Here is a 25,166-nt window from a genome sequence, read left to right on the forward strand (position 1 = left end):
AACCCCTCTGTACAGTATGTTCACAAATAAAATTAAATTAAATTTTAAAAAAACAGAGTAAACTGGTCAGTTACTCTTAGAAAGTGATTTGGCAATTTTCCTTTTGGTTTTGAAAGGAAATACCAGTATACCAGCATTATAATAGCTGCGTATGATATATGTTTGATGCAATTCTGTTGTGAGAAATAATTAGAAATTAATTGGACAGTAATAAATATGGTTAAATTTGAGAATGGGATATTAAGTAATCATAAAAATTATTATAAATATTGTACATAATAAAAATGAAATGGGATGAAATTATGTTTATAATCTGGTTATAAACCTTAGTAGAATATACAAATGTAAAAGCACTGAAAGGTTGGTACACAATTTTTAAATAGTTTGACTCATATACATTTTTCCTATTTTAATTTCTGTTCATCTGGTTTGTTTTTTTTTTTTGAAGTACTGAGAATTAAAATCAAGGCCTTGCACTTGCTTTGTTTGTTATGTTTTTAGATAAGTTCTTGTGCATTTATTCACCAAGGGCTGATCTCAATCCATACTTCTTTCTGCCTTTGCCTTTCACGTAACTGAAATTAGAGGCAGAAAGTACCTGGACTGCTTATTCATTGAGATAGAGTCTCACTAACTTTTGCCTGGGCCAGCTTCAAACCCAAATCCTATTCTTACCTAGGTAGCTTGGATTATACACCTGTGCCATATGGCTATTTAGCAACTAAAGAAAGTACAACAGAAAATACTGGCTCTCATTTCTCCTGATTCTTTCTCTGCTTTCTTGGTATAAGTATCATGCATGAAGAGATAAATTATGAAAATTACAAGAATTCTACCTGGCACTAATTAACAGGTCAGAATACTTTGTACTTCATTAGAAAGATATATGCTGAAAATCACCCTGTAGAAGACCTGTGGAAGGACAGGAGGATATGTGAAACGGTGCAGCCAGGAAAAGATACCCACTAATGGTGTGACTCTCAGCTTTTCTCTTCACATGAGTATAGAGTCTGCTGACCTGACTACCCTATTCATAAGCTAAGCATGACTATTCCTTTGAAAAAATCTTAAGTGTCTAGATAGGAATAGGCCCTAAATTATTGTTAATACCCTTTTTCAATGGGCCATGGGGAAAATCTGTCCTATGGGACATCCAAAGAAGCGAATTTGCACAAATAGTCATCTCGAGTATGTTTCAGGTGATCCTACACTGTAATATCACCTAAAATATGAGCCTGAAAGTGAAGAAATGAATGAGCACACAGTTGCACATACAACTGTGTGAGGAAGAAGATTAATAGCAGTTTTTAAATGATAACAAAGATAGCTGAACTCCCCTTCTCATATCCCCCAGCTTCATTAAGGAAAAATGGAGTAATGAAAACTAAATAACACTGCTGTAATCCTAGCTACTCAGGAGGCTGAGATCTGAAGATGGTAGTTCAAAGCCAGCCCAGGCAGGAAACACTGTGAGACTCTTATCTCCAATTAATCACCAGAAAACCAGAAGTTGCACTGTGGCTCAAATGGTTTAACACTAGCTTTGAGCAAAAATGCACAAACAGCAACAACAACTAAAAAGAGCTCAGGGACAACACCCAGGTCCTGAGTGCAAACCCCAGGACCGACAGAAAAAAAAAAAACACTAAATAAATTAAGGTATATAATATGTATACATTGTGAAGGTTAAAATGCTTAGTAAAAGTTAAAGGAAAATCCAATTTTGAAACTCATAATTAACAAATGATGTAAAAATCCATTTGCACCATAAATGGCTAATACTGCTACATGAAAGGAACAAGGTTGGCACTTCAGAAATTTAGTCATTTGTCACTTTTCAGTTGTTCCCTCCCTACTCCCCCTCCTTCTTTTTTTCAGTCTTGGGGCCTAACTCTGGGCCTGGGCGCTGTCCCTCAGCATTTCAGCTCAAGGCTAGCACTCTACCACTTGAGCCACAGCGCCACTTCCAGCTTTTTCTCCTTATGTGATGCTGAGGAATCGAACCCAGGACCTCATGCATGCAAAGCAAGCACTCTACCACTGAGCCAAGGTTCCCAGCCCTTGTGTTCTTCTTGATAATTTTACCTTCCCCATCACTGCATTCTACTTTTCCTTTCCTCCCTTCTATAACACAATCCACTTGAGTTTGCACATGTGAGTGGGTGAAATGGTAGGCAAATCCAGTCACACTTACTAGGGATAGAAAAAGTCATAGGTCAAACATAATTAAGGATATTACAAATATATATATATATATATATATATATATATATATATATGGGGGATACTGGATACTAAATCCAGAGCCTTGTATACCTATGCTAGCCAAGTACTCTATCACTTCCAGATCTACAAAACAATCTAACAAAGTATTTTAAGTGCCTGTGCATCACCTTAGCAAAATACAGATTATCACAAATGTCCATATGCCAGGTACTTTGCTTACATTAAGCCATTTAATTCAAACTAAACCTTTAAGGTGGACGTTATTAGTCCATATTACTAATTAGGAAACTCTGTCCATCAGGGGTTACAAATGTGCACCACATACAACTGTGGTAAAGAAGAAAATCAATAGCAACTTTTAAATGATAACTAAACAAGACTGTAATCCTATTCTCCTATCTTAGATATTCCCCCAGCTTTATTACAGAATAATGGAATACTTGTAACAGAGTAGATGTAATGGAATTACATAGCCAGAAAGTTCTACAAAAGAGCTAGGAAGCCCACATTGAGGCTCCAGGACCAATGACCAATCTGCTCTGCCACATTTACTATGGTCAACATATCCTCCATGAACACAGAGAAATAATCTGTGGGGAAATGAGGAGGGAAAGTAAGAAAACTAGAAGCATAAGAACTTTGGGAGGAAGTGGCACTGTGGCTCAAGTGGTAGAGTGCTCGCCTTGAGCTGAAGAGGGCAGGGACAGCGCCCAGGCCCAGAGTTCAAGCCCCAGGACCGACCAAAAAAAAAAGAACTGTAGGAAAAAAAATTACAGCATATTCAGTGGCTTAAATGATTTAAATTTTTTATGTAGGTAAACTAAATTTTTTTATATAGGAAGGCTAAATTTTTTATATAGGAAAACTATAGGCAACAACCAAGACTAAACTATTCTTAACATATTTTGGATTTTTATTTCAGAGATAACTTCCAAATGTCCAAATATTATGCTTGATATTTGAAGAAAACACTTGCAGTGATTTATTTATTTATTTTTATTGTAAAGGTAATGTACACAGGGGTTATAGTTACTTATGTCAGGTAATTAGTACATTTCTTTTTGAACAGTGTTACCTCTTCCCTCATTTTCTCCCAGTTTTTCCCTCCAATCTCCCTCTCCCATAAGTTGTTCATTTAGCATAGTATCTAATGAGTATCACTGCTGCATTTGTTCACCCTTTGTCCCACCATTTATGTGCCCCCCCTTTCCCTCCCTAAAACAGATAAACGTACATATAAGACAAAAGGTGCAGAAATCAAAAACAGCAACAAAGAAGAAAAAAAAAAGCTCTTGTTTTCACTTCTTGGAGTTCAATTCAATAAACATTATTTTATATGATCATATATATATATAGAGAGAGAGAGAGCCTTTATGATACTCTCCTAAGAATATCCTCCTGTAGTCTCATTGTGTGAATATTTAAACTCCTGTTTATCATGTCCAAGCAGTGATATTTAACAGGTAGAAAAAAAACAAACTAGTTTTCTCCTTACCATCTGTAACTTCTCTCTGTATTTTATAAAATGTTTGTATTTCAAAAGAGCAATAATATGTAATGTACCACCTTGCTACTAAGAAATTACATAATATCTATTAATGGACAAATGATCAAATACTATGTGAAGTGATTAAATACGTGATCATCCATATTTGGGATATAACTGTGTAACAAATGAAGTAGTGATACATGCTACAGCACAGGTGAACCCTGAAAAATACTTACAAATCCAAGAATCCAGGCACAAGTCCACATATCATATATTTTGACCAGATAAAATGTCCAGAATAGGTACATCTACAGTGAAGAAAGTGGGACTGGATGGTATTTGCCTAAGGGTGGATAAGTGTTAGAAAGGAAGGGAGAGCGGCAGCTAATGGGTACAGATTAAATGATTACAGTGATGGTTAGTGAAGCTACGTGAGCATACTACAAACCACTAAACAGCACATATTAGGTGAGTGAATTGTATGGCCTATAAATTATATTTAAATAAAGTTCTCCTATGTACAAAGAAACAGCATAAAAACCCTTAACAAGGGATACACGACCACTTTACATGTGGAGGTCTCCTAATTTCATGATAGCTCCAACTGAACATTTTTCATACAGCTACCAATCAGAACAACTAAGGACTGGGATAACAAAATCCAACTAAGTCATGTATCTTTCTCATGAAGTCCACCTAATAATAATCTCATCTTCTATTAGAATAAGATCATAAAGGACCATCCATTTTAAGATGACACAAACAAGACAGGGTTGCCAAACAACCTGCTTTTAGTTACCTATTTTTGATAAAAAGTAGTAGAAGCTTTGTGTCAACAAACACAACAGAGGATTTCCTCCTGAAAATATTGTGAGTGCTTAGTCACAGTGAAATACGTCCTTTGCTACTGGTTATCATCTGGGTTACTTCATCACTGTCTGGAGTTTTTCTCACAAGAGGAAGTTCCCAAGGTCCTAGCCACCCAGGGCTTCCTGAACAGAGAGATGAAGTTCTAGCTCCCTGTCAAAGTGCTCTCCATATAAAACATAGGTTTTATTCTCAATTGTGTCTCCTTTATGCTTCCTGGAGATGGCAGCTTCAAGCAGGTATATGTTGCATTCTGGAAGTCATAGTTCACCCTTGGGGTAGAGGTGACTCTGAGGTAGTTTCCTAGCATGCTCTGTCATGCTACACTTGTTGGTGCTGCAGCCAGCCCAAGACACCCAGCTCTCACTGAGGGACTTTAAAGTGGGGGCTTAAAAGTCAGTTGCTATGGAATCAGGAAACCTGGATTCCCCCCTCCCCCCTTCCTTGGAGCACTGTTTACAAAACACGATTTGCCAGTACTTTACTGTGAAGCCTTGGTTTGTCATCCAATTTTTTTTCTTTTATGTAGAAATATAGTTTTGTACATACAGCCAAATCAATGACTTTAGACCTTTTTTCACTGTTTTTTAAGCTCTTTAGTATCTGATATTGCTCTCACTTACTTACAGTTTCATAGAATTAATGGGTATGGGTTATCCAAAAACTCTTAACTAAATATATCTAGCCAATGACTATTGATCCAGAATGGCTCCTTCACTAAAAAGCAATTATTTATTTATACCACAGTCTATACGTAAACCATTGACTTCCATGGATACAGTGATTTTTAAACTGATTTTCTTGCTTTTTCTCATTTACATCCTTTCCAAACATAATATTTCTTACTTTGGATGTATAGTTGATTGCACTAATCAGATCTTCTAGAACAATTATCGATGGTGACAGAAGGCTTAGGAATATGTTCCTGATGTATTATTGGAAAATCCTCTACTTGTCATTGTCAAGGATGATGTTAGCTTAACAAGTGGGTCTTGTCAAAGATGTAATTTTGTTTCTGGTTTTTAAGTGCTTGTTGAAGGATTTCTACCTGACTCTGTACTGGTATTTGAGACAATGTCATATTATGTAACCTAAGCTAGCCAGGAACTCACTGTGTGGCCCAGGTTGGTCCACTTGCCTCAGCTGCCCAAATGTTGGGATTACAGGAAGGCTCCACAAGACATCCCTTTCTTTCTTTCTTTTTTGCATACTATTAAACTAAATTAGAGTGTTTCTTACTGAATATTTATCCTGTCTATTCTATTTTTGAGGAGCTGGAGATAGACGTTAGTTCCCTGTGCTTGCCAAGTACCCTACCTCTGACCTCCATCTGCAGCTTCTGAATATCTATAACAATGCATATAAGGAGGTAGTTCTAGGTCAGGTCTAAGAAGGCCAAGTTGAAAAGCACTACAGTATGATTTGCCACAGTGTTTCCTGGCATGCATTACCTATACATAACTGGCAGAGACGAATGGCATCAGCATACTGGAGCGGTCACAATGGCTCATATATAACACTTCCTGGCAGAGGCAAATTTTCTCATGATTATTAAAGAGAGCATGTTCACAATATGAAACATCCTTTGGGGAATTGGGAAGGTGGCTCAGTGGTAGAGCGCTTGCCTTGCATGCATGAGGCCCTGGGTTCAATTCCTCAGCACCACATAAGTAGAAAAAGCCGGAAGTGGTGCTGTGGCTCAAGTGATAGAGCATGAGCCGTGAGCTGAAGAGCTGAGGGACAGTGCCCAGGCCCAGAGTTCAGGCCCCAGGACCAGCAAAAAACAAAACAAAACAAAATCCTTCGGGAAGGCAGGCATCAAAACCTATAGAAGTGATGGCTAATTCACTGGTTTTACGAACAAGGGGTTTTATTTTTAAACTGCTGGTGAGGTGTTGGTTACTTCCTGGTTTTCACTTGCTTGTGTTTCCCATGGCATCTACCATGGTGTGCCAACAGACACATCTGCCTTCCTCACAGAATCACTATGTCTAGTGCCACTTCATATTCACCAGAACGCAGCTAGCCTGTTTAAGATCTGATATTTATTTTTCTAACCCTGTTAGCTAGACATGAGTACCTACCCACAAAACCTCAAGATAATTCAACATTAAAAAGGGCTGGGCACGGTGGCTCATACCTGTAATCCTAGCTACTCAGGAGGCTGAGATCTGAGGACCATGGCTTGAAGCCAGCCCAAGCAGAAAAGTCCATGAGACTCTTCTCTATAATTAACAACCGAAAAGGCAGAACTGGAACTGTCTCAAGCAGCAGAGCATCAGCCCTGAGCAAAAAAGAAAAAGGACAGCTACTAGGCTCTGAGTTCAAGCTTTACTACTGGCATACATGCACATACATGTGCACACCTACACATATATATACCTACACACGCCACTCGAAAGTTTATAAAAATTGCACATAGCATAGTTGTAGTGAAAAGAGAAACGAGGCTTGTACATTTCTGAAGTCTATTCAAGAATGAAGGCTGACCAAAGCTTCCAGTCTTGTTCCTAGTGTGCGGCTACCACCAAACCCCTGATTCTCTACATAGCTGGTTCCCTGAATAGTCTTCACCATCAGGTGATTATTAATTTACAAATTTTATGCATTCAGAGTGAACACTTTACTGCCACTTTCTCATAGCATATATCCAGCTTGTCAGGAAAAGCCAATAGTTGCATCTCCCAAATACACTGCAATGTGAACACATCCCCACTGTTAACACCCTGGTTCAAGCCACTACTTTTTCTCAGGAAGATCTGTATGAGGCCTCCTCTCTGCTTCTACCCTTGACCCTCCCAACACTGGCTTCAGTATAGTAACAGGATCAGGATCAGAACTCCAGACCTTGCTGTTTTCCTATTCAATATCTTCCTCTCTCAACTCACAGCAAAAGCCAGTATTTTTATAATAATTATCATCTAAGCACATCTAGTAGAGTTCTTCCACTCTGCCACCCAACCACTCTGGCTGGTGTGCTGCCCTTTCAACCTTCTGAATTTTCCATTTGTTCACTCTGCTCAAAATATTCATATCCTAGATATATCAGGAGGGAATTTCCTGAATGCTTTACTGTAAAATGCAAAAGTACACACACTTTCCATCCCCTTTTTCTTTTCTCCATAGCAGAACACAGTACCTGCTAAACTGTTCATTGTCCTTGGGCGTATATTTTTCTTGTCTACTACAGAGTAAGCTTGGTGTCCTGTGCTATACCTAGAATTGTTCCTGGCACACACACACACAAATGCTCAATTTCTATTTCCTGAACGAATGCACCAGGTGAGGGAGTGGCAGATTGAGATTGTGACTCTTGAGGCTATCACCGTAATCTTCACCAAGTCAAGAAACATTTGGAAGAAGATCAAGTGGTGCGAAGAAGTGGACTTTATTTTAATGCAGTCATGTGGGCAAGTTGTGAAAACTTGCTCAGGAGATTTACTGAGCTGCTTCCTCAGATCAAGGACACTTGGAATTAAAGGGCTTTGAGTGGCTCAACTTGTTGGACCCCCTGGCAACTCACAAGATTGTTCTTCCATGATGTGACAAGACATGTGAAAACACCAACACTGAAACGAGCAGTGGGGGTAGGGAGCCAGAAGCACTGGGGACAGGATCAAGGAAACTGCAGTACCCATTCACACAAGAACCCAAGAACCATAAACAGAGCAACACAGCTAACCAGCACCAACCACACTAGCCCATCCCCCACCCTGACGTGCATCCCCCTAACTCAATGGGGTTACTGAATTTTAAAATTAGAGAAATCAATTGAAAAGGTCACTAATCTTTATAAGATGTGTTTAACTGAGGAATGTCCCTCAGGGACAGGACTGAATTATCATGCACTATCCCATTGGCATAGCTCACATTTTCATGAACAAAACACAAGAGCCGAGAGCAAAATCTGACCAACAGAAAGTCAATATTCAGGGCAGCTGGAAGATGAATTAACAGAGCTCAGAGCTGCCCTAAAACTTCCATCTGTGTTCAACTTTAGAATGCATTTACAGTCCTTGATACTGTAAAACATTCTTTTTTCTTTTTTCATGAAAGAGCTAAAATGAAAGTAGGCTGGATGCTGGCAGTTCATGCCTGTAATCCTAGCTACTCAGGAGCCTGATATCTGAGATCATAGTTCAAAGCCAGCTGGAGCAAACATATCCAAGAGATTCTGATCTCAAATTAACAAACAAAAAAGCCAAAGTAGAGCTGTAACCCAAGTGGCAGAGTGTCAGCTTTAAGTGAAAAAGAAATAAGAGCATGAGGCCCTGAGTTCAAGCCCCAATAATAAAAAAAAAAAGTAGGCCTGGCACTGGTGGCTCATGCCTATAATCCTAGCTACTTAGGAAGCTGAGACCTGAGGATCATGGTTCAAAGCCATCCCAGCCAGGAAAGTCTGTGAGATTTTTATCTCCAATAAACCACCAGAAAACTGGAAGTAGCACTGTGGCTCAAGTGGTAGAGCGCTAGCCTTGAGTTGAAGAGCTGAGGGACAGTGCTCAGGCTCAGAGTTCAAGCCCCACAACTGACCCAAAAAAAAAAAAAAAAAGTAGGAGCTGAATTGAAACATCCATTGTAAACTGCTGAAAGATAGTTTAAAAAACAAAAGGAGGAAGTAGCACTGTGGCTCAAATGGCAGAGCACTCACATTGTGCTGAAGAGCTGAGGGACAGTGCCCAGGCTCAGAGTTCAAGCCCCATGACCGACAAAATAAAATAAAATAAATAAACCATAAAGAATGAGAAAGTGAGGAAGTGGCGCTGTAGCTCAAGTGGTAGAGCGCTCGCCTTGAGCTGAAGAGCTGAGGGACAGCGCTCAGGCCCAGAGTTCAAGCCCCATGACCAACCAAAAAAAAAAAAGAATGAGAAAGTGAGAGTTGTCATCTGTAATATGCTATGTATAATGCTGAAGGATTTGTATGTAACTTTTTTTCTATTCTCTTCCCTAAAACTCTTAGTTGGGCATGCTACTAAGTGAGGAAAGTTTAGAGACAATAGTTAATTCTCCAGTGGTAATGTGAGAACTTGAACCCTAATTTCCAAAATTTAAACTCTAAACATGGTCAACTTTCTAAAATCAATCCTTTCAAGTCTTAGAACAAGTATTAACTTCTGGTAACATCCTTAATTTCTTCCACTGGAAATGTCCTGTGAAGCCACAAGACTATTTAATTTCCTCTGGTAGTCTTCTTTCCCTTACTTTGCATTTAGGTGCTTTGAGGACAAGAACAGCTAAATTATTATTATGCAACCTTGATTCAGGATGGAAGCCACCTTCTGGATTATCACTGTAGTTCCAGGTTGATAGGTAACCGTACTAATGAATATCTGTCAAGGAAGGCCATCATTTTACAGAAAACTAGACAGCAACCTCATTTTCCCAATTGTTAAAAACAAAAAAAGCAGTTCGCGTTAGACCAAGAACTTCAGCATGTATAAAGAACATCATAAGTTTTAAAGGTTGGCAAACCTGTACTAAAAAGAAGCTACTGCAAAATCTTAGGGCAATTCATTTGACCTTACATTTAAAAAAAATTTTTTTGGTCGGTTGTGGGGCTTGAACTCTGGGCCTAGGCACTGTCCCTGAACTCTTCAGCTCAAGGCGAGCACTCTACCCTTGAGCCACAGCACCACTTCTGGTTTTCTGATGTTTCATTGGAGGTAAGTCTCACTTTCCTGCGTGGCTTGGTTTTGAAGTGAGATCCTCAGATCTCAGCCTACTGAGTAGCTAGGATTGCAGGTATGAACCATGGGTGCAACTCTTAAACTTAACTTTTAACATTACATTCAACAAAGTAAATACTTGTTATAGTTGTTCAGCTCAACTGTATGTTACTAAATTCTAAGCAGGAGAACCTGTTTCCAGATCAGTGGGCTACAGAGGACAACATCCTGAAAGGTGGTAGTATGGGCTGGCTCATGAGTGAAAGGAATTCTCCACATCCATCCCAGGGACCACGCACGCAGAGGCAGGCAGGCACAGGAGAAAGATTATTATAAGGTTTATGAGAGGAGCCCCTATTTCCCCCAAGAGGGAGCACATGGCAGCCTCCACTACCCAGGTAGCAGGAGGGTCTGGGGGCAGGAAGTGAGGTAGGTGGGTGCTCAGATGGGTCTGGAGAGAGAGAGAGAGAGAGAGAGAGCCAGCTGTAGGATGGGAATTCCATGACAGGGAAAAGCTCAGGAATGGGTGGAGCTGAGGACCAAAGGTGGGCATAATGCTAATGATGAGAATATCATTTGGATAGAAGGGAGAAAAATTCCAAATCAAGACAACATAATTAAAGGCAATGACTCAGTACTATAGATGTCTATTCAAAATGGCCAGTTTGCTCCCAGGACAATTCTTATTCAGTAATAAAGGTCAGATAAATAAATTGAACTCTGAGGAATTTTGAATACAATGCTGCTATAAGTAATATATGGCTAAACCAAATAAAACTGGAAGAGGAGGGTGATTCATATTGCTTAAGAGAAATAGCTAGTAAAATAGGAATCAGTAGCTTCTCTAAGCACAAGGATAAGGAACAACCAGCCTGCAAGCCCATGAAGTCATCTGGCAAATGATGGGACAGATGATGGGACATACTCCTAGCCATCTGCTTGTTATTCATAATACTATGGGGACCTTAAATGATGTCATAAATATCCAAATGGACCTGGGCAGAAAAATAAAAAAGCTTCCCCACCCATAATTAATAAGAGCTTGTTACAATGAACATATACAAATCTTACTGATGGACATCTTTACTGTTTTTATTAGCTTTATCCATTGTTTTTATTTTTAACATCAATGTCAGTCTTTCTGCCCTGCCTTGTCTTTAAGCACCATGAAGCGTATTTGCATGCATAGAGAAATAACAAGTTAGAGAATATCACAGTCATTAATATGACTGTGTGGGTGTGGGTAGAAAACAGAAGACAAGAGGTCTGAGGGTTCCTTACCACTTAAAAATGCCATTTGATCTCTGAAGAGCTTCAGAGCCAAGAAAACTAGCTTATTATTAATATTACCAAGAACAAAAAAAATCAGATACATACTTTTGAAGAATAAAAGCAGCATTTGTATATATATATATGTGTGTGTGTATTCCAGTCCTGAGGCCTGATCTCAGGGCCGGTGCACTGTCTCTGTCTTTTCTTGCTCAAGACTAGCTCTCTATCACTTGAGCCACAACTCTACTTCTGGCTTTTTTTGGTGGTTAATTGGAAGTAAGAGGTCCATGGACTTTCTTACCCAGGCTGTTTTGAACCATGATCCTCAGATCTCAGCCTCCTAAATAGCTAGGATTCCAGGTATAACACACTAGCACCAAGCCAAAAGCAGAAATAGTATGTCAGTTAGCCAAACAAGTTAATAAATTATGAGGATAGATACATATACATACATATGTCATCATATAAATGTATATATACATATGTGTATATATATGAGAATGTATGTACATCATTGATATGATAAAATTGAAAAACGGGGGGGGGGAGGTAAACATAGCTCACAAGCATTAGTAAAAGCAAAATGTAGCCACACTGATCATCATAGCCCAGGTTGAAAGTAAAGAGCAACAACTACCCTAACAACCCTCATTTATCAACAACATATATGCAAGAAATAAATTTTGATGATTCTTACTTAAATCAAAATTAATTCTTACCCTGATCACAATAATCAGTCAACAGTTTCTGCCAAACAGAAAAGTTCCTTTGAGAAGTGCAATGTTGTTATTGAAAATATATATAAGAAAATTAAATCATGGTCAAATTATTATGTAAGAGTCTAAAGGCTTTGAATTTGCTTTCATCCCTCTGAAAATGGGGAAACAGGAAAGGTCCATTTCCTCTATTTTCATAAATTACACTTTTTTTCAATTGGCTATTTTTTTTCAAGCAGGCTATTTATCAACTTTAAGTGGGCACTTAAAAAATAAATAAAGCAAGGTATGGTATCACACAACTATCCTAGATACTTGGGAGACAGAGATAGAAGAACCATGGCTGGAGACCAGAACCAGTAAGAAGTAAGCAAAGAATGGTACATGCTTGTAATCAGTAGGCAAATGCAGAAGGATTGTGGTCTAAATCTGGCTTTGAGCAAAAGACTGAGATTCTATCTAAAAGCAAACTAGCACAAAACAGATTGGGGCACAACTCAAGATGACTGAGTTTCTGAGTTTAAACTTGTGTTGCCAGTGACTATATGAATAATGAATAGTGACAAAGTTATCTGCTTATTAGCTAATCTATCTTAGCCCTTTAATCTCTTGAGTTGATTTTTGTCACATGGGTAAAGAGGACATTATACCAATGTACACTGTTGTTCCTCATGGTAGTTCCAAGTTTTCTATGTTGAGGGACACAGGTTGTTCTGATTGCAAGGTTTTTCTGAAGACAGCCTCTGCATAGCACTCCACTGAAGATTATGTTCTTTTTTTTTTTTTTTTAAATTTTTTTTTTGGGTCCGGTCATGGGGCCTGAACTCTGGGCCTGGGCGCTGTCCCTCAGCTCTTCAGCTCAAGGCTAACACTCTATCACTTGAGCCACAGAGCCACTTCCGGCTTTTTTCTTTTTGCTTATGTGGTGCTGAGGAATCGAACCCAGGGCCTCTGGCATGCAAGGCTAGCGCTCTACAACGAACCACCTTCCCAGCCCTGAAGATTATGTTCTATCAAAATATGATGACATGGGCAGACTAAGGAGCTCTCAAATCTTACATAGATCCCACTGGCGCTTACTGTACTGATGACACTATCAACAGGAAAAGTGATGTGGGAGATGACAAGACAAAAAAATGAATACTATCTTCTACACAGACTCATACAGAGTACACAAAGAAATTATGTAGATACTTCTTTGGATTAATTTGATAGGGAATACTTTTTAGATTCTTAGGAAAATCAAACCTTGTCAGAATTCAACATTGTAACACCTATTATGTATAATCTATGCTAGAAGGTGCTGTTGAAGTCTGGTAGGGGTGAAGGGAGATTTAAAAAAATAATAAATCTCACCTTCACTTACTAATAATGTAAAACAGAAAAAAATAATTCGTATACAAGAAATACAAATATATAAATTATGAGACCAGAGTACAGACTCCCATGATCCTAAACCTCACATTTCAGTCATAGTCTTCCTTTTGGCCACATCTTACACTACAAACACACATGCTGGCCACCCAAACCAGTTTTGTCAACCAGATAATGTATTTCACCTTTCTATGCTTGGCTCACACAATTCTTGCAGGCAAGTTCTTTTACATGTGTCCTGGTGAAGCTAGTAGTCATCCTCCAAGATCTAATTGCACACATTTTCAAAGCCTTTCCTAAGTCCAGTTGGAATTAAGGCAGTTGCTCTAGAAAGGAGGATGAAAAAGAAGACAGAAAGAGGGAGAGAAAAACAGAGGGGAAGGGAAGGAAAGAGGAAGGAAAGAAGAAAGAAAGAGAATTCAAAAGGGGAACTAACTATAGGATAAATATGAGAGAAAGGGTTTGTCAGAACTTTCTAGAAAACCACCATTCTATGTTATACAGAAAATTAGCAAGCCTAATAAGGTCCAACAAGAGGAATCAAAAGCTGAAAGGAAGCCTGTCAAAATTATGGAGATAACAAGAACATCAGCAGCTGAAATCTGAAAAGACTTTGAGCCACAGTTGGTCTTTTCATCTATTATTCCAACAGAAATAAAAACGCATGTGAAAAGTTAACCACTGGTTACACAGGTACCAAAAAAGGTGGGCACCAGTGGCCTGTAAGCCTAGCTACTCAGGAGGCTGTGATCTGGGGATCAAGGTTCAAAGCTAGCCCGGGCAGGGAAAGTCCCTAAGAGTCTTTAACTCCAATAAACCACCGTAAAACCAGAAGTGGAGCTCCAGAGTTAGCCTTAAGTGAAAAAGCTCAATCTCAAGGGACACCCCCCCACCCCCTGCCAAGGCCCTGAGTTCAAGTCTCATAACAAAAAAAAAAAAAAAAAGAAGCCAGGCACTGGTGCCTCATACCTATAATCCTAGCTACTCAAGTGGCTGAGACCTGAGGATCGCAGTTTGCAATGAGCCTAGGCAGGACTCATCTAATTAACCTCCAAAAATGGTTGAAGTGAAGCTGTGGCACATGTGGTAGAGCCCTCCAAATCTCAAGGACAACACCCAGGCCTGGTACCAAAAAAAGAAAAGAATTTAGTTTCTAGTTTTATGACATTCCAAAGACTAAGCACTCAATTCTAGCAGAGGATACCTAATTAAAATCGTCTGAGAATCTTGTCTTTCCCAGTGGAAGGGCTATGAAGAGAAAAGGGAAGGAAAGACAAAGTAAACTGATACTACACTGCACCCTGGTGCCGGCACCTTTCTAAGCTGCCCATAGAAAACAGAGAAATCTCTGAGTTTCTGAAACATTTGGAAGGGGAAAGCCAATAAAAATAGGTAAATGATTTCATGTGATGATCATCTTTAAAACAAATATGACCAAGTACACACAAAGAAAATAATAGGGTAGGAGTAAAGTGCTCTTAAAGAACTGGAGGACCAAGTCTGAAAGCTCTGAGAGTCACGGTGAAGAGAAACACATGAAACATGTTTAAAGACTGTTTGCGCCAGACATAATAAATTAAAAAAGAGGTAGGGAGATGAAGAGGAAGGGAGAGTCAGGTTATAGTAGAAAGGAAGTAGACAGAAGCTATTCAAGGGGAGAGGAAGGAGGGTCTGAGTTACCATCTTGGTTTTTCAGTGGCTCCATGAAGAAAGGACTATAAACTCCTAAACATAGAAGATGGTGGAGCTGGATTATGCTAGTGTAACCAAAGTTGACCCATGTCAGATATATGATGCACACACTAGTCTTAGAATAAAAGTTTTTTTTAAAAAAACCCATATCTATTAGAAAAAATAAGTGCAAAGAATGCTTATGCTTAAAACTCTCAATTAGTATGTCTTTTATCCTCTCCTCCCTATTGAATAGAGAACTATATATGTCTTCTTTGTCACTGTATAGTCAAAGACAACCTCAAAGCCTGGAATATTAGCAGGCACTCTGAAAGGATTGTTTTCAATAAATTGTGACCTTTAAATTTTTATTTTATTGAAAAGATGCTGTACAGGGGGTTACAGTTACATGAGTAAGGCAATGAGTACATTTCTTGTCCAGCACTGTTACCCCCTCTCTTGTTGTTCTCCTACTATCCCTTCCTTCCCCCTACCTCCCTCACTCTTTTCCCCTACCCCCAGAAGTTGTAAAGTTCATTTCTAATATAGTGCCTTGTGAGTATCATTGTTGCAATGGGTCATCCTGTGTCCTTGTTTCAGTGTTTTGTTATTCCCCTTCCCCTCCTCAAATTAGACAAATGTATATATAAGATGCAGGGTAAAAGAGGTCTTTCTTTGTTGTTGTTTTTAATGTACTATGTGATTTTTTTTTGTTTCCTTTGTATGTTCTTCGCCTTGTTGTCACTGTGCTTAAATTGTGACATTTTAATACAAGTAAGAAAGTACAATTTATAACAGCTATCACTAAAATTTAGTGGCCTGAGATGAGACTTAGCATTGCCCCACACGCACTGAAGCTGTAAGGGGTGAATGGACAAGCTTATTGGATTTCTTCTATATGCTAGCAGGGCAGTGCACCAATAACACAGAGAGGTAAGGCACTACCTTCTCTGTCTCTCAGGAAGAGGTTGACCTGCAAAACGTCAAAACCCCAAGTGCGCAAAGAACTTGTGCAAAGGATGCTGCCGAGTAGCTGTCAGCCACCTTCAAGCAACAGCAAAGAACCAGAGCAACACAACCCTGAGAAACATAGCAACATCCCTATTTTCAAAAATGAGAAAAAGTGAACTAACTGTACACGTACTTTGCAACTGAGCATAATTTTACCTCTGGATTAAGGTCTACAAAGAGAATACCAAAGGAAGGGTTCGGAGGCCCTTGTGTAAGACACAGGCCCTTGTATAAGACACTGTGTTGAGAACGAACTTTACAACTTGTGGGGTGGGGGAGAAGTTGGGGAAGTGGGGAGGGAAGGGATGGTAGGGGAAAAACAAAGGAGGTAACAATGCTCGATAGGAAATGTACTCATTACCTTACTTGTGTAACTGTAACCCCTCTGTACAGTATTTTTACAATAAAAAACATTAGAAAGAAAGAAAGAGAGAGAGAGAGAAAGAAGGAAAGAAAGGAAAGAAAGAAGGAAAGAGAAGAAACATACTGGGTGCTGGTAGCTCATACCTATAATCCTAGCTACCCAGGAGGCTGAGCTCTGAGGATCACAGTTCAAAGCTAGCTCCAACAGGAAAGTCTCTGAGACTCTTATCGCCAATAAACTACTCAGAAAAAGCTAGAAATGACACAAGTGGTTGAGTGCTAATAAGCAAAAGAAGCCCAGGGACAGTGCCCAGACCTGGAGTTCAAGCCCCAGGACTGGCACAAAACTTTTTAAAAAAAAGGAAAAGGAAAAGGTGTGACCTATGGAGTTCACACTTGTATCTGAGCAACATCCTGCTAACATCAAACCTGTTCTTCTGCTAGTTGGAAAAAGTGGACAGTGGGAAATAGCCAAGAAGTCTGAGTTTTATTAAAATTTGTTAGTCCCTCTTAATGTCTCTCAAAATGTAATGGAAGAAAAAGGAGCAAAAATAAGGGTCAACAGCATACAGAGCAGCTAGAATAGTCTTGAAGAAAAAGCTAAGTAAAAGAAGTGAATTTCTTTTTTTTATTTGACTAAGTTAAAAAAAATTAAGTCAAAAACACCTTTTAATCAAGAAGTGAATTTCTAAGCAGAGGTACTGAAAAAAAGTAAAATACGTTTTTAGCAATAAATAAAATAAAATGATAAATGTCAAGATCCAAAATACCCCAGGAATCAAAACTAGCCAGAGAATACAAAAATCAACAAGCCTTTCCCCCAATAAACAGGAAGACATAAATGGCTTATTGACCAAATTGTCAGACAATAAAAAGTTGAAAAATACACTGGGTAATGAAGTCAGAGACCTAAAAGCCCATTACAGTTGGCAAAACTTCCAAGGGCAAACTCAGGTTTTATACATATGTTTTAAATATTTGACATTTATTATAAGAAATACCAAGAAGAGGAAAAAGTTGGCTTAGGGATTTTAGAGGAATGCTAGCTAGTATAAGTGAAGTTGTAAGAAAAACGTAAGTGAAGGTGTTGAAAAAAGTAATTCAACCTTTAGACAACATTAAGAATGTAGAAGCAGCCAGGGGGCCATTGATAGCCCAGGCCTATAATCCTAGCTATTCACAAGCCTGAGATCTGATGACCATGGTTGGAAGTCTATCTCTAACCACCAAAACACCAGTAGAGCTGTGACTCAAGTAGTAGAATGCCAGCCTTAAGTACAAAAGCTCAGGGACAGCCCCCAGGCCCTGAGTTCAAGCCCCAAGAAGCATTGTCTACTCTAGTTTACTGAGCAGCTTTTTGTGTACTAACCAGAACTCATGTATGTGAAAACACTGACTTGGACAGTGTTTATTAAATGTTCCTAACTGAACACATGGATTGAACTTTCTTCTCTTCTAAGGTGCCACTGAAATGATAATAAAATGATTTAAAATATTTGCTACTAGAAAGCAGGTAGAAGGGAATTAATTGGCTACTAGATTCCAGAATGCTAGATTTGTAAGTTAATAATAGAAAAAGAAGTATGTTATTCCAGAAACACCTCCCAAACCCATGCATTAGTATAATGTATCTTGGGAACTAGAAATGACTAGGAACTAGAAATAGAGAACTCATTGAAAGGTTGCTCAAGCGCAGTTAGATCCTATGAACAACTGGTGATGAACTGCCCCTCTCTTGTCCAGAGAACTGTACCCAGGGATACCACAGAGAAACAAGATTATTAAGTACAAACTATGTACTAAATATTGAGACCAACTCCCAGAATTCTGACCACCGGATTATCATCCTATTGAAGGCCACAGGAGACTTATTTGTAGAAATCTGAGCAATATAAAAAAAAAACAAAAAGGCGAAATGATACTGACAATTAGGGTTTCCCAAGGACCAGGGAAGCTAGATCAGCTCATTATCAATCTCATCTAACAATCCAATTATAAAATAATACCAAACTTACAAATAGCCATTTACAGCTGTCTTTAAATAATGGTTAGATGATTAAGGACTAATAGGCATTTGAAGAATCGTTCATGTCATTGGCAGAGACTAAGAGAAGAGGGTTAAAAAAAAAATACCAAAACTTAAATACAAACATCTATGTATATAGGGTAGAACAAATGATATAAAAAGAAACAAAGGGAGTACAGAGGAAACAAATATAAAGTCTAAAAAAATTGTAATAGAAATATTGAGACATAAGTTGAGAAAATCTATTTTGATATGGAGTAAAAAAATGAAAGTCAAAATTGCAAGAAAATGAAGCAATGGGCAACAGATGGGGTAAAAAATCACATAAATACAGAAAAAAAATTCTCCAACTACGAATATACACATTTCCAAGTTGAAAAGATAACTGTTCAAAATAATAGATGAAAACAGATCAACACAAGGTACATCACTAAAAAATGTAAGCATAGGTTTTAAAATATATATATATATATATTAAAGGGCTGGGAAGGTGGCTCAGTGGTAGAGTGCTTGCCTTGCATGCATGAGGCCCTGGGTTCGATTCCTCAGCACCACATAAGCAAAAAGAAAAAAGCCGGAAGTGGCGCTGTGACTCAAGTGGTAGAGCGCTAGCCTTGAGCTGAAGAGCTGAGGGACAGCGCCCAGGCCCAGAGTTCAGGCCCCACGACCAGACCCAAAAAAAAAAAAAAAAAGTGAGACAAGATGATACCAACAACCTAAACAGCAATAAAAGTGACATTACAACGATAATAAAAAGCTTCTCGATAAAGAAAAGATGGGAATCAGATCGATTTATTGATAAATTCTACTAGACCTTTAAAGAAGAACACCAATGCTCCTCAAGTGACTTCATAAAATAGCAACTGAATAATGCTTTAAAACACAATTTTTGAAGTCAGTATTACCCAGATGCCAAAATTATATCAAGGCACACCAGTAAAAAAAACTTACTTGCAAGTCAAATTCAACAACATATGAAAATGATCATACCAAGATCAAATTGGTTTCATACTAGGAATGCAAGGATGGTTCAATGTACACAAAGCAATTATCATAATAGAATACTGAATAATAGACTTAAATCACTTGATCATTTCAATGGATGTAAAAAAAAAAAAAAAACCTTTGACAAAATGAAACACCCCTTCATGAAAATACTAGTAAAAATGAGCAAAAATTTGAAAGACACTTCACAAAGCAAGCTAGATGTTAAATAAGCTAAAGAAAGGTTTCTCCACAACACTGGTAAACTAGGAAAATGCAAATTAAAACCACAATAAGATACTATCAACACCTATCTATGGCAAAGGTTTTTATTTAAAATTTTTAATTTAAAGCTGAAAACAACAAGGTATTGCCCGAGATATGGAGCAACTAGACATTGCTCATGAGAATACAAAGTTGACACAGCCACTCTGGAAAACAGTTTTGCAGATTCCTATAAACATTCACTTACCTATTGTTACAGTTTGGCTCCAAAAGTCTTGTTTTCCCAGCGTTTGAGTGCTTAAAAAAATATTGTTATCTTCAAATAATTATACAAAACCTTTTTGGCCTATGTCAATTGTCCAATTCTGTAGATGGATCCTGTGTAATGTCATCCTTTGAATCACTATCATTCCAAACAGGACTAGAAACACTGATAGATGAAGCAGCTTAGGCATTCAGTACATTCGTGCTTCATCTTTCATATACCTACTCTTTTTAGCTTTTGATTTTTCAATTCAAAAAATTTAAATATATTTACACTTGATTATAAATTACCTAAAATACTTTTGGAAGCAGATGAAGTCTAAATACAGAAGAGAAGAGAAAATGCATGACTGAGTGGGGAAAGATGAAAGACAAGGTTGTCTGACATGACGCTGAGAAATGAGTTGAAGCATTGGGCAAATTGAAGGACTACACATGCCTGTGGCTTTATGGCCATGGAACCTTAAAGAGGCCACTTTACCAGGTAAATATGAGACGTTGAGATCATGACAAGAACACTGAGGGCTCCTACTAACATATCAGGACAGAGATCTGACTCCGTTAAATAGGCATGAGCATCTACAGCCAGAGAAGATAGGTCAACAGCAAAATAACTTTTGATGTGTTCTGGTAAAATATCTAGAGTCTTGATTCATCAAAGAACAAAAATCCCCTCTTAAATGGTAGTCATTCCAACATTAAAATTAAAAATTAAAATAGTACACACATGCTACCATCTCTCCTACAAGACTCCCTTAAGAGTCAATTTGTGCACAGGAATCTAATGCCTTATTTTTTTATTTCAAGGACAATAGTTTTTCTTTCATTTTGTATTATTAGACATAATAAACATTTCCTAGGTTTACTGAGCACTATCTATGCTGATCAGTTAAGCAATGATATAAATCATAACTCAAGAGTAGTGTCTCAGTTCCTTAAAGAGTACTTTTGCTTTCCTAGCTTTTAGTTTCATTTTTTAAAAGAATTTATCAAGATCTTCATACTTTACAAATCAGAATATTTGTAAGATTCATCTTTGCTCCAACAGTCTGACCACAACAACACTCTTCTGTAGTATTTGCCTTAATGGCATTATGAATAGCTTTAAATACTAAGGACTTTTAAGTTCAAAACACTCCCACACTCAAACTTGGCACCTATTAAAGACTGATTTCAGCCATTTCATTATGTTTGCCTGATAGGCACAGAATTAGGACCAAGGATAAAATTACAATGAACACAGAGCTTCACAGTTCAGAGGGGAGCCCGATTCTTTTGTTGAACTAGGAAGCCTGAGAAGCCCAACAATACATAAATGTTGAACACAACTAACTCTTGTAGCCAGCTTGTGATTCTCTTGTCTTTTTTTCCTACTGATGTTCTTGGTTCTTTTCTTTCCAGGAACTTCCCTGCCCCGGGAGAGTCCCTGAGTCCTGAGCCTATCAGAAGCAAGGTTCATTTTGCAGCACTGCCACCGTCCATCTTCCTAGTGGTACTTAGAACAAATAGGACCAACCTATAGTTGTCCCAACTGTGCTCTTTTTGGCTTATCTCAGACAGGCATCAAGATAGGCCAGAAAATTTTTCACCATGCCCTTTTGCACAGTGAGCCCAGTGACAAGGGAGTGTTTAAGATAGGGTGAAGAAGGTACAGATGAGAAGGGAAACTCTTACTTATTCTTATAAATCTACTGATCTGTGTCAACCTGGTCTACTTAGGTGTTGATCAGGCTCAGAGTTTCACATTATGATGCTTTGATCTTTTTCATGAAATAATATGACTGTTCACCAAGACTTCATTATAACATAGAAAACCCAAACCATGCCACCAAGATTAGGTTAAAAAGGGCACTAAAACCACCTTAACCATTTTGAATGGTGGACTGTTGCAATTTTCAAGTTCATTTCCCTTTCCCTCCATTGAGAGTTTATATTTAATAGTAGCCTTGACAAATATCAGCATCATAAACAATTTTTAGTCTCTGAATGTCTCACATTTCTCTTTCACATATGTTCAATAAACATTGAGAATCTACTATTTGTCTATGTCTGTATAATATCAACCCTGTGCACTGTTCCTTCTCCAACATAAGATAGTCAGAATTTGATCAGTAGGTCCCATCTCTGTCTGGATGGCCATTTGGAGTGTTATTTGATCACTGTAACTTCCCCCAGAGTCTCTACAACCTACCTGAAAGAAAGGAGAAAAATATCAACTATAGATAGCCGGATCCCCTCTTGCTCTGATTGTTGTGGCCCCATGGCAGTTCTGATACTCAAGTTTCAAGCCTGAAGCTTTCTTTTGTGAACAACTTACCCTTCTGTAATTTCTTGAGAGGATTCAAACCACTCTGATGTACATGAAAGGCTTTTAAGTTAAATACTTCAGTGACCTGAAATTTATTTACACTATCTGCCACACTTGGAAGAACACACTTAAGTCTGTGGTGTGCTCACTCACTCTCAAATCCAGAGTGGTAAGAGTTTCCTGAACCAACAACCTTCTTCCATCACACTTAACTCTCACTGCCACTCAGAATGGAGTTGAGAACCATCAGCTCAAAAGAGTTTCACAAAGTGTGTTCAGCAGGACCTACTAGTAGTTCAAGATGTCCTGGGCAAGATATTAGGAGGGGTAAGGAACCGTCTTCCTGCAAAAGGCCCTTTGGATAATATAACATCATTCATGGACCAGAATTATTTTCCAAGGGTGACAGTGAGGACATGACCCTTCAGCTGAGAAGCATGTCTGTCCTATTACACTGAATGTTCATCACGCATTAAATATGGGGCAAGATGTCCCCACCCCTGAGTTTTAAAGGATGATTTAAGTCCAATGAAGACCAAGTAAGCAAAGTTAAAGTGTTTTCCAAGGGTGGCAAGGAGGACATGACCTTTTCGTATTACCATGCTCTGTGACTTTTCAAATGGGAGGAGCGGCTGGAAGAGGTGGTACTGAGTGTGAAAGAAGTCTCCTGACTTCAGAACTCTTGCCCTAGTGCTTCAGAGGCATCCTGGGGGATAGGCTGATTAAGGTATTCTTGCTGAACAAACATTTGTATCTTTAAATGGTATAAATGAGGAGCAACTCCTACCAGGGCAGAGTGTTGGTTAAACAGCAGGTCCTTCCTGGCAAGGAAGTGTGTTTATAACCTCAAAAATAACACAGTTCCACTTGGGTCTGGCCTTGCTTTCTCAGGTTAAACCAGAAATAAAAGTGTTACCTAAAATAGAATTGTATTTACTTGTAAAATGAAGTCTTATCGAAGTATTATTTTCAAACTGCAATCTGTTTCTAAACACCAGTGTATAGTCTGAAATTTTTTTTAGGGTTTTTGTTTTTTTGTCAGTCTTGGGGCTTGAACTCAAGGCCCCTAGGAACTGCCCCTGAGCTTCTTTTGATCAAGGCTAGCACTCTACCACTTGAGCCACAGTGCCACTTGCAGCTTTTTCTGTTTATGTGGTACTGAGGAATCAAACCCAGGGCTTCATGCATGTTAAGCAAGCACTCTACCACTAAGCCACATTCCCAACCTGAAATGTTTTCTTGGTGAAAGAATACTTAATGTGCTACACTTTAAAACCTGATGTCTTGAAATTACTTTCCAATACTTAGTACTTTCAGAATTTTAAAATATAGAATCACATGCAAAATAGAGCCTAGCAAGCAGAATTTTTAAAAACTCTGCTAAATATGCTAAGCTTTTAAAGTGAAGTTTAAAGAAGCAAACAAACAAAACCCTTGAAATTCTCACCCTGCTTGTGAGGATCTCTGCTTTTGTAATTTCATCTTAATGTACATGTTAATAATTCGTCCTACAGTCAACTTCATTATGGACATTTTCTTCACCCTTTTCTTTCTTACTGCTCTCCAGCCCCTTGTTGAAGCTCAGTATTAAATAATACAAGCATCAATTACATTAACCCCTCGGAGGCATGCCTATAATACCAGGATAGGAGGTTGAGGTATGAAGGTCATCAGACTGAAGCCAACGAGGCTACACAGTCAGACAAAAACAAACTAACAATTACATTAAGTAAGCTTACTGCCATGATAAATTTGATCAGATTAAGTTTTTTAAAGAGAAACTGAAGAGAGGCCAGGTACAGATACACACATGGAAGCGTGTGAGCCCCTGGAATCTGAGGTTTTAGAAAAAAAACAAAAAACAAAAAACTACACAGATTCTTTTCCAAACTATTATATCCTGACCATTGAGGCATGCTCACTTGAAAACTACCTACCCACACACAATCTCTAAACTTCAGTGACAAAAATTACGTATCTAAGGTACACTGACACATCATCTAAGTGTAGTAGTTCTAAGCAGAGCAGAGGAATGTCCTCCCTTACTTTAGGCAAGCTACCTAAACTTTCTCAGCCCATTTTTCTCTCCTGTAAAAATACAGCCAACACAAGTATCTCATCTCAGAATTGTTAAAGTAAAATGAGAAATGTAGCTAAGTACCTGGCCCAGACTCTCCCAATAGCAAATCCCCAGGAACGACTGGTCATCAGTCTTCGTTGCCTGCTGTTGATTCTTGCATTTCATGCCTTCTTCCCCTCCAACAGCACCCATCCTTAAAGTACCTTCTCCATGCTTGTGGAGAAGAAAGTTTACTCCCTAACTATTGCACTCTACCTCTTGATATCACCTACCTTTATTCTTGTTGTTTGTTTCATTTTTATCATTCACCTCTCCCTGGCACAATCAAACATTTTCAGAGGTCAGGCACTCTATTCCACAACTCAAAAGATAGTTTTTAGAAGGGGATGACAAGTGGCTGTGAAAATACCTGAGATTTTGTTGACATTAATATGGTAATTTATATTTTTATCATTTATATACTTTGCTATAAGCCTATTAAGGCGGGTATCATTAGTCTTTCTACTTCCCTGCAGTTGAAACTGAGACACTGAAGACTTTGTCCAAATTACCTAGCTAATGGCAGATCCAAATCGATAGAGAATAGCTGGGGCCCACACTCCTGCCAATACATAATGGTGTTCA

The 25,166-nt window shown here is 38.5% G+C and overlaps 1 protein-coding gene across 2 annotated transcripts in view; it reads right to left on the reverse strand.

Annotated features, from left to right (window-relative positions):
* Slc44a1 (solute carrier family 44 (choline transporter), member 1) overlaps positions 1 to 24,678 on the reverse strand; it is a 163,588-nt gene extending 138,910 nt beyond the window's left edge. Inside the window, exons 1-2 of one of the 2 annotated variants that reach the window (XM_013023310.1) lie at positions 24,624 to 24,678; positions 20,138 to 20,187 (exon numbers count right to left, since the gene is read on the reverse strand). The gene's annotated coding sequence lies outside the window, so the exon portion shown is untranslated. The remainder of the gene's footprint in view (positions 1 to 20,137; positions 20,188 to 24,623) is intronic. The other variant, XM_013023309.1, reaches the window with a different exon arrangement.
* Between the last annotated feature and the right edge of the window lie 488 nt (positions 24,679 to 25,166).

Source organism: Dipodomys ordii, unplaced genomic scaffold, assembly GCF_000151885.1.
Source record: "Dipodomys ordii isolate 6190 unplaced genomic scaffold, Dord_2.0 Scaffold67, whole genome shotgun sequence".
Lineage (NCBI taxonomy): Eukaryota > Metazoa > Chordata > Mammalia > Rodentia > Heteromyidae > Dipodomys > Dipodomys ordii.